Source organism: Balearica regulorum, chromosome 5 (genome assembly GCF_011004875.1).
Source record: "Balearica regulorum gibbericeps isolate bBalReg1 chromosome 5, bBalReg1.pri, whole genome shotgun sequence".
Classification (NCBI taxonomy): domain Eukaryota; kingdom Metazoa; phylum Chordata; class Aves; order Gruiformes; family Gruidae; genus Balearica; species Balearica regulorum.
The window spans coordinates 45,518,581-45,529,466 of record NC_046188.1 but is presented as its reverse complement, the minus strand read 5'-3'; the positions used below and the strand labels follow the sequence as shown (position 1 = coordinate 45,529,466).

General features: G+C 43.0%; 1 long non-coding RNA gene across 1 annotated transcript; it reads left to right on the top strand.

Moving 5' to 3' along the window:
* The first annotated feature begins 572 nt into the window (after positions 1–572).
* Positions 573–2,197, top strand: LOC142602067 (uncharacterized). Its single transcript, XR_012835728.1, has 2 exons — positions 573–662; positions 1,636–2,197. It is a non-coding gene; the product is annotated as an uncharacterized LOC142602067 (long non-coding RNA).
* The last annotated feature ends 8,689 nt before the right edge of the window (positions 2,198–10,886 follow it).

The following is a 10,886-nucleotide window of genomic DNA, read 5'->3' as shown; positions in this document are numbered from 1 at the left end:
TTCCTTCCCTTTCCGTCTCATCTCAGCTTCCCTTTTTACTCCCCTGCTGCTACTATAGTTCTCTCTCATTTTAAGCTCTCCTCCCCCTCTAGCAGCTTAATGGATTGAAGATGCCAGAATCATGTAGCAAATTATTCCAAGTCCTAAGAATTCTTTCTAGAAGTGGTGAGAATTTTTGACATATTGGGGTTTTCTGGGGAGATATTTTATGAGTGTGCTGGGTTTGATTAAAATTTCAGCTCATATCAGGAAAGTGAGAAAGACTCCAAGCACTGTCTGACAGTCACCTGGAAGGTAGAAAAGAAACTTGAAGCTGGATTTACAACATTTCAGAAGTTTCTTCCAGGTTGTATGCATCTCCCTCTCCAAAATATGAGAAATATCAAAGATATCCACATACTAGAAAATGTTTTCCTTACTAGCTCTTGCACATCTGTGATTAGTTTATAAGGGTTTAATTTTGATCTTAGCTCCTTATGCTACAGTACGCTGAAGTATCTGAGTTGGGTTTTTTGTTTGTTTTGTGACAGTGCCAGTGGGTAAAATCTTTACGCACAAAATCCTTCTCGCAGGAGATCTCATCATTCTGTATAGCAGTGGATAGCACAGTCTTGGGTGCTACAAGATCTTGCAAAGCTGCAGAACTACTAAGAAAGCCTCAGGTAACAGCGACTGCAAATGCTCCTCATTAACAGATACGTGCTCCTGCTTTTCTGGCTTATTCAGTCCCCTCACAGAACAGTTGTGTGCTCCTGGGTGCCATTTCTGGTCTATGCTTCACCTTTTTTTCAAAATGTAGATGAAGCATGGGATGGTGGCCAGCACACAGGGAAGCAGCTAATGGCTGAAAGCGGGAAATAGCCAATTAAAGGATCAAAGTCAGGGAAATTAAGCCTTGAGAGGAAAGGGCAGAAATAGGGTGGGGTTGGGAAGAGGAGTGTAATAGCGGCCCTCAGGGGAGACACCAGAGTAGGAAATGGCACTAGAATCAAAGAAGCAGGGGGCAAAATGCAACTGCTATCCCTTGCAGGGATTGTCTAAGAAGGGAGAGAAGCAGCACAGGAGGAGGGAAACAGTAAAACTGTGTAATATATATACTGATTTTGAAAGTTGTTTAGCTACTGCACTCTCAGTGGGGTCTACCTGTAAGCAGGGCTGTGCAAGTAGACCTTCCAGTCTGGTTCGGTAGCTGAATTAGCCGGCAGTGAGCGCTCCCACTTTGCTCCTCAGCAGCCTCCTGCCACCACTGCGCTGCCTTTCTCTCTCCTTCCTTGCTGCCAGTGCCTGAGGACTGATTCCCCTAGTTCCCCAAGAGCCCCTATCATCTGACATCTACTTTTAAAGTAATGCTTCGAAATGCTTACTAATATGCCCCTGCTTTTGACAAGCTAGATCTTTGTTTTTATTGCCCTGACTATATGTAGTTTGTGACCCTTCCTAACTAAACCAGATATTTTTAACTTGGTGCAGCATGGCAGTGAGAATATTCATACCTTGGAGCAGGGGGATCCTACACTTACTCTACTTAAATCAACATGAGGTGGCTTGAACAACACTGAAATAGGACATTCCAAAGATTAAATAAGAGTGTCCTTCCTGCTTGGGCTTTACTGACCTCTTTTTTTTTTTTTTTAGGAATGAACTCATATTGTGCATAGACTAAAGTTGCCCAAGAGACACTTCTGTTGTAAAAGGTTTTTCATGGAAATTGAGATGTTTACAAAACAGGGAAAATACTGAAATGTTTGTTTGGGTTGATTTTTCCCCTGAATCATCTTAAATGGCAATATGCAAAGCAAAGCAATTTTTCTTGTATGCCACACTGTTTCATTAAGGCACTAACAGAAGACACTTGATCTAGAAATTAAGATAAGTTGCTTCAATCAGTACTAAGTAGCAGGTGCCCTTAGTGATTAAATGTAATAGAGTATTTCCATTATTCTATTAAGCTTTATGTCAGCAGTTGTCATAGTTCCTCTCATATCCTGAAATACTGTGAAAACACGTTCAGAACAACATTTCAGAATCTTGGAATGAATGCTTTCTGAAAGTGAGGAATATATAGATTTTCACTTCATAGAAAAATTATAAAATTCCTGTTTGGTCTATAGCAGATTAAAACCCAGGAATTTAAATATTTTCTTTTCCTGTGAAGGATAAACTATTAGGTATGATAATACAATGTATTGCTGACACAGTCTAGGTGCTGTTCTGCTTCTTTATTTACTATACTATTTGTGAGAAGCACAAAAGCCCCTTTCTGCTGAGTAGTGTGCTCTTTCCCTGCCCTTCGGAGCTTCTCACATTTATTGAGGGTGTCGAGGAAAAAACCCAACACCATAAACCCATTACACAGCAAGCTAATTTATTATAGCAGCAGATACGGACAGAGAAAAGCAATGGAAAAAATATTTGAATGATGATTAGGTCAGTACACTGGGCTTTTAGCTGCCATTTAAATTTAAATATGCACTGCAACATGAGGTAAATAGGCCAAAAGAGTCTACAGAGAGCCTTGGTAACATGCAGTCTGAGATCCTCATAGCACTCATACCTTGCAGATGACTATGGCCTGGCTTCCTGTGGTCAGCCACTGGGAGTGACTAGCCTATATCACACACTCCTGCATAATGCACTTGTGTGGAACAAGATAAACCTGTAAAAGCTGATAAAACTGTAAATGATACCTTGAGGTGGGTTATTGAGGCAACAGCAAGGGGGCTCATGCTCGGTGCATTGAGTGCTCTCAGGCCTCTCATTCACATCACGTCTGCATTTAGGTTTGACAATATCTTTTCTGGGCGTATATTACATTACAGAACTTGACAACTATAGAATTCCAAGTCTGGCGATCTTGTAAGTTAATAATGGACTTTTTTTTTCTCAAAGTAACCAGGAGGGAGGCATAGACAATGACTTATCTACTTAATTGAAATCTGAGGAGTTAAGTTCTGTTTTCATTTCTGTCAGCACAATCCCAGGGAAGTCAATCATATGGAACCAAGTGTGCAATTTAATCCTAAATTGTTTGTTATATTCAAGATGCCTGTTTCCACACTGGGTGGGATCCTACCAATCCAAACTGAAATAATTTAATTTCTTTCTCAGTCAAGCTTTCACTGATTTGAACAAAACCACATATTTTTCCTGACAACTGGTGCAAGACAGATGAGGTAGCAATTGTGTAGGAAACAGGGCTGGGGTACGTACCCTCTCCCACAGCCTAGACTCTTGCAAAGTGGGAGGGAAGCGGGGAAGGCTTGTGGTAAGACATGGAACTCTCTTTGATTCATCTGCTACCAAAATAGTAATGTGATTCTGTTATTTTAGATAAATATCTAAGGGCCTGGTACAACTTTGGCTTACGTCAACTGTTTGTTATACTAATGTGTAATATAAATGTTGCCAATTCTGAGATAACAGAATTCAGTGTCCATTCTGGCTGCATTACTGATCTGAGAGACTTGCTGTTTGCCCAGAAACATGAGTGAAAGAAACCCACAGGCTGTGGTCAGGAAAAATCGCAAACCTTTGAAAAGGTTTCCCAAATCTCCAGCTAGGCCCATGGTGACTGAAATCAAATAGATATACTGGTGTTCCATATATTCGAAACAAAAAGGCAAATTCAGTGGTCACCTGATGGCCCAGGTGCTATCAGGCTGCCTGGCCCCATCTGAGTATGCTGGCCCACGTGCTATCCGGTAAGACCTGGCTTGCCTGCAGTACTGAGGAGTCCTCGGGATATGTTCTGCCTGCATCAAGTGTCAGCATTCATCTGTGGCACTGATTTTTGATTTCTGCAGGTTGTGGTGGAAAAAACTCCATAAGCAAACCAAAGGTATACCTGGCCTTCCTGAGACTGATGAAAGCCTCATGGATGCGGGAGCCTCTCAGGCCACAAAGCAGGGAAAGACACTTAAGCCAGGTTTCTCTCATTCTCAGGAGATGGCTTTCCTGGAGGACCATTACAAGGAAGATAGTACTATAGAAAGCCTGGTCTCAAAACACAGGTATGCTTCTGGGCTGAATGCAGGATGATGAAGACCATGTTTTTTGGAGTAAGTTGTAGATCAACTGAGGTCAGAAGGGACCTCTGGAGGTCATCCAGTCCAGCCCCCCCCAGTTGAAGCAGGGTCAGCTTTGATTAGGTTACTCAGGCCTTTGTATCCACTCAAGTTTTGAATATCTCTGAGAATGGAGATTCCTCCATTTCTTGGGGAACCTATTCCAGTGTTCAACTCCCGCATTATGAATTTTTTTCCCCTGAATTTCTTGTGTTGCAACTTGTGTCCATTGCCTCTCAGACTGTCACTGCGTACCTGAGTGAAGTCTAGTTCAGTTTCCTCTATGGATTCCCATTATACAATCGAAGACAGCAATATCTCCCCCTAATCTTCTATTATGGGGAAGAAACCCAGCTCTCTCAGCCTTTCCTTGGTTTTCGAGTGCTCTGGCTGTCCTCTTAATTACTGTGGCCTCTGTTGGACTTGCTGCAGTACGTCATTGTTCTCTTGCGCTGACGTCCCAAAACTGACACAGTACTCCCAAGTGTAGTCTCACTAGTGCCAAAGAGAGGAGAATAATCACCTCTGACTAGCTGGTCCCATTCTTGCTAATACAGCACAGTATGGGTTGCATGCCTTTGATGCAAAGGTACATTGCTGGCTCAGGTTAGATTAGAATCATGTTAGACTAGAATCCCCAGGCCTTTTTCTGCAAAGTTGCTTTCTATCCAGCTGGTGCCCACTGAGTGAAAGAATTCCCTGGCTGTGGTCAGGACAAATGGCATTGACTGAAATATAGATTCTCAAACTTGCATGGAATTATCCTGTACCAGCTGCAGGACTTTGTCTTTCTTGAAACTCCATCTGGTTCCTCAACCCATTTTTCCAGCCTGTAAATGTCCCTTTGGATAACAGCCCTGTCCTCTAGCATCCAAATTTAGTACCATCCACAAACTTGCTAAGGTGCACTCTCTCCCAAAGTCCAGTTTATTAACATAGACAGCACCTGACATGAAAAAGTACTGTTCCCAGTCTTGATCCTTAGGGACCACTAGTAACCAGGCACAACCATTTGAGCCTGGAGGTTACTCCTGTTTTCCACTTACTTCATAGTCCACCTATTCAGATCAAATCTCACCAGTTTTACTACAAGGATACTATGGGAGACTGTGTCAAAGACATTTCTGTACTCAAGCTAAAACAAGATTCACCACTATCCTCTCATCCACAAGTAGAGCATACAATTTGCTAAAAAATGGTCACTTCATAACAAAATCCAGACACCAGTCCTTAGGGAGAGGCAGTGCTGATCATGTTCTCGGTGTTCCCTGGCTTCTGCCTTCCCTCCAGAGGTCTTCCATGTCTGAGAGCAGTTCCAGCGCTTAACTTCATTCTTCCAGGCCCCAAAGCTATACACTAGTTTCCCATGCAGAGCTCAGCTTCCACATGCTTTTCTTCTCATGTTATTAAGAAAGGAAAGACGCCAAGTACTTGGGAAAGCACGTCCCAAACCACAGTCGCACGTAGGAAGTCTCCTTTTGGCCTCACTTGATAGTGTTTTGTTTCCATCCAGTCTCTGCACATAATCTGAAGATGATAACATCCTTCTGTGGGGAAAGCATAAATGCTCTGTGTCAATCTGATAATCCCAGTTTATCTTGCACATAGTACTAGAGATGTTTATCCCTCTAGCTATCTCCTAGCATCCTGGTAAGTCTCTCTCCCATTTGTCTCTAATGTACTAATCAGTGTGATCTTTAGAATTGTTACCAAGTTGTCTGGAGATATCATGAAGTTCATGATGCTGCTATAGCAGGTGGTATCTAAACACACTTTACGCAGATATTTTTTAGCTAAATAAGACAAAGGAAAGGCAAGATGAAAACAGAGAGTAGTGAAGCAACTCGCACAATATTGTTCAAATCAGGAGCAGAACCAAGATCCAGGGATTTTACATCCATTTGACCACCTGCACCACAATTTCTGTAAATACGCTGTGGTGGTTGTCCACATGCCTCGATTGCTGGTCCAGGCCATAAATGCCTTTTATATTCCTTTAATTCCTTGTTCTTTGACAGTGCCCCAAAGTTACCCAGCTCTTCCTAACAGTTACTAAACCTAAGGTCACATAATTAACCTCACAAGAACATAGGAGTTGTGTACATAAATCTTAATTCCTGCTCTTGCAGGCATTTCTAGAACCCAGGTCCTATGCATACCAAGCTTTATCTCTGAGTCCTTTTGTTTGCCTCCCTAGACTTTTGGGTTAGGATTCAATGCTGTGTGTCTCCATGCTACACATACCATAACTGTCCACTGGTCTCAGGAAAAGCTCATTCCAAAAATGAGTGGAGTCTCTGGCCTTTGGCAGGCCAAATATTCCTCCATTACCTGCAGAAGAATGAATTCTCTTCCTGGTCCTGCAAGTACGTTCCCCCCCCCCCCCAATTTAAATAACCATATTCTGCCAAAATTTCCTCAAGAAAAGAAAAATATATTCCTTGCACAGTGTGATTAATCCCAGGAGCTTTTTCTAAAGTGTGCCCTCCAGATATATTTCTATTATTTCCCCTGCAAGGTCGCCCTGGACACGGCAATAAATGTAGCCTACGTTCAACCACTGAATTAGTGCACATGAAACCATGGGTAAGGGGAGCTGGAGTGCTGGTGATGTATGTTTATTCTGAGTGAGTCGTGGGTTTGGATTCTGCAGGACCTGGAGGTGGACCCTGGTTACAGAATGCACGACCCAACAACATCATTCTGCTGTTGCCATATCCATAAGGGGCAGAAAAACAAAAGCAAGCAGGAGCCTAGGCTGGCCTTGAAATGCTGAGTGGGGCTTTCGGAAGGAAAGGAGAGGATGAGGTGATTGGATTGTTTAAACAGCTGCAATGAATCAGCAGCTCTCTTCCCCTGCCCCTCCCTTGCTGCACAGCAGCCCCCTCCATGCCAAGTAAAACAAAGTAATCCGAAAAAGTGCCATCTACCACAGTGCAGCCGAGTCACGCTGAAGGACAGAACCAGCCCACAAACTAGAGAGAAAGAAAAGTGATGTTTTCAGATGAGATATGAAGCTGATGTGATAGTGGATTTCTTAACAGGAACTGCAGGAATATTTGTACCAGCAGCAAAAGAGAACAGGAGAAAAAACAGAGAGGGAAACAGACAAGGGAAAGGGCCAAACTTAGCTTTGCTGTAAGCAGAGCCAGCTGAGCTAATCACAGTAAAAGTTCATTTCAGTTAGAGCAGGATGAGCTGTGCTACTGCTGCCATCTGTAACTTGTGGTTCCTGCTTTAGCTGGTTACCCCAACAAGCTAACAAGCTGCTGCTAGCTTAAGTGGCAGCTGCTTTGTCCTGACTCAGTACAGCTCTCTGGGAACCTATAACCTCTGGAGCCATACTCAAGACACAACTGAAAGATTTGGAAGCTTGTAAGAATCACATAGATTAAAGAGGGAGCTTGGGGGCTGCTGTCCCGCATGGATCAAAGCAATGTTTTGAGGAGAACCCCAAATAGGACGATTCATAGGAAATCAGTATGAGAAACAGGTGAGTGAACATTGCTAATACTCAATATACAGTAGTGCTCAGTTTATTGCTACAAGGCATCTAATCTTCACCCTGCCCCCCCTTCCCAGCCGCTCAGCTCAGCTTTTTGTCTGGCTGCTGCACAATCTGTTAGGCCAATGCCCACTTAAGGATAGTTATTGCAGGGAGTGCAGTTAGAGTCTTTGTAATTGCTCAGCTGATGGTGTAATAGTCTCTCTGAGGATTCAGCCCAGCAACAGTAATGATACAGCTGGCCTGTCTTGCCTGATGGGATCATTTCCACTTTATTATAACTGCGATTTTCAGCTCAATAATTCCAGAGTATTTTTAGACCCTCGGAGATGAAAAAATATGCTGAATTTGCAATGTTGACTTTTTTGTTTTGGTTTTGTTCCCTCTTAACTGGTGGCCAGGAGAAAAATAAATTTCCAAGCAAAGTCAGGCAGGGATCCCCCAATTCAGCTTTCTTCCTGCACCCTTTCCAGAAGAGAAATGAACTCCCAGCAAGCTGCTGAAAGAATGGAAGAGGTCACTATGTTTCTGGGGATGAACTGGGAGCCCAGGCATAAAATAAAGTGAAGAGGAATTTCAGCAGAGACCACCTTCCATTCTGTCATCCCATGGAAAAAATCTCCCAGAGAGGTGAGGGGTGAACTTCACTTGTTCATTTAAAACCAGACTATAAGAATCTCTGACCAGAAAACTGGACGAAACAACATAGGCCTAATCGTCACCACCAGCAGCCATCTTTCTCAACCTCCAATTGCTAGAATCACCTCAATAGCCCTGTGCTTGCTCCAGGTCATTTGTCTCCCATGAGTCCCAAAAAGAAAAAGCAAATGGTTGCCCCTTGGCAGCTCCCAGAAGATGCTTCCTCCTTCTTCTGGCACATGATGGAGCATGACAGCTGTAACTTGTTTCTCTTGCACCTCTTTGACACAGGACAAAACAGTGCCCTGCTACATCTAGGGGAGCGTAACACAGCTGTGAAAGCTATTTCTCCTTTGTCATGTGTAGATCAGCAAGGGATACCCTGTCAGTTGTCATTTCTGTGTATGTCTACTTCATGTTCTGGTATTAAAGCCCAGGGCCTCAGGCATCTATTGGATTTTGTTTAAATGCTTTATTGGATTTTATGAACCTCATATATACCAGACAGACCATAGGAGACATGTCCTGGTGATATCCACAATAACCAATTAAATTCTCAGCCGTGTTTTAACTCCATTTTCAATGAACTATGGAGACACAACCCTCTTCTCTATAGGGTGAACAGAGATCTCATTAACTACATTTAATTGAGAGTGGCAGCTAGTGGATTTTATACATTAGGGAGCACTTCTGTAGACATTGCATCTTTCAAATGCATACACTGAAAAATTATAATGAATCCCATGATCGATACAGAATCATCTTTCTTGTTTCCAGTGTTGCTTCAATTCCAAGGTTACTTGAATAGATGAGCTTCAGTTAATAAAATTCACATTTTCTTCACCTGATAATATTTTTTACAAACTGACTTTTATTTTTTATTTTCTCTTTCTTCTGGCATCATCTTTATCAATTGGTCCTTCAAAATAACCTAAAAGATTCTTTTTATCCCCCTTGCTTCTTTTTGAGAATTTCAACGCGCTCAGGAGCTGCAGAAAGTACTCTTTTCAAGTATATGCTATTGTTTCTATTTTAGAAAAGGAAATTAAGGGAAAGCATGGTTAGGTGTTTCTCACACCGTGTGGCATGCAGGAAGGCCGTGGTTGAGCTGTGAGCCCCAGGTCTCAGAGCATAGCAGTAATACTAAACCATCTTTCCTCCATAATTCATTAGAGATTCCAGGGAAGGTGTGTGAGCTCCTTCACGTTATTGAGTGAGAGAACCCACCAAGAATGTCATTTGAGGTCAACAATCCACTGAATGCAATGAAAAGGTAGTGGGAAGAGCAGCCATATGGCATGCATGCTTATATGCATACACACACCCACGTACACACATAGATATGCTTTCCCATACCCTGCTGTGCCTGAGTCACAGTAATTCCTCATGTCACCTTCTCTTGAAAACTGTATGAATGGGAAGGTATGTGAGAAGACAGTATATTAGAGACTGTTTGAGATGGTGACAGCCTTTCTTCAAAGAACTGTGCTAACCCAGTTAATTCTACAAGAGTCAATCACTGTTTCGGTCATTTGGTATATAGTCTTTAGAGAATTGTATTCATCACTGTAGGTCAGCTTCACCCTGTGGATTATCGCTTCCTGTGGATGTTAATTCCCTTTTGAGCAAGATAGCTTTCTAAAGGTAGTTACATACTTCCTCCAGGACTTTCTAAGCCCCATTTTGATGTATGTTCAGAGCTTTGAAAACATCTGCTTTCTGACTGAAATGCTTTAGGCTTGGTCTCTGTTTGAAGTTTAATTGTTTTGGAAAGTTTGAAGAAATTCTTTTCTTCTGTTCATGTTTTTGGGTCAGGAGAAAATGAATGTCTGCTTGAGTCTATCAATAGTAATAACAGTATCCCACTGAAGATGTGCAGGTAGCAGATCCCACTCTAGCGGGGAAGGATTGGGAGCAGGAAAGCCAAGTTGCCCCTTCTGCCTCTCTTCCTGGTCCTCTGTGCCCTCACTGTCTTGCCACTTCAGAGCAGTGACAGGAGGTGCAGCTTGTGCTTATGAAGAGCTGGAGGCAGTGGCTCCCTGGCAGGAGAGAGGTGTGAGGCAGCTGCCAGGCTTTCATGCCATCAACTCAGTGGCTAATTGTTTGCATAGCTTTGCCTTTCCCAGTGATCCTCCCCTGTGTCCTGTGTTCCTCATGTGGTTTCCATTAAGGTCAGGAGGGGGGAAGGGAAGCATGTGAATTATCGCAGTATTTACTCTCACTTATCACGCCAAAGCTTGGAGTGCTCTGGGGTACAGAGGCTGCAGGGAGTTGCAAGCAGTGCACAAAGATGGTGTTTACTGCACTGATCAAAAGGCAGAAATTTCCCTCTGCCATCCCTTCACAAGACCCTGACCCTCCCTCTCCTTTTCTTACTGCAAGCTGCACGATAAGGAACACAAAGTTGACTCAAAAGTGTGTGAGAACTAGATCCTCCATCAGCTACAAAGAACATGACAATTTGAACAAAGTGGTAATCCATGGAATATGGCTACCATTTCCAGGTGGGAGAGATGGGACTGCCAGCAGAACCAGCATGAGCTCACCTCCACAACAGGGCAAACAACTGATCTCCCTCTATCTTTCCTTCTTTGTGTGTGTTCTGTGGCCAGCCTAAGGACCAAACTGCTGAGCTGATCTCTTCCTGAGAGCCTTCTCTAGCAATTAATGAACCTCTC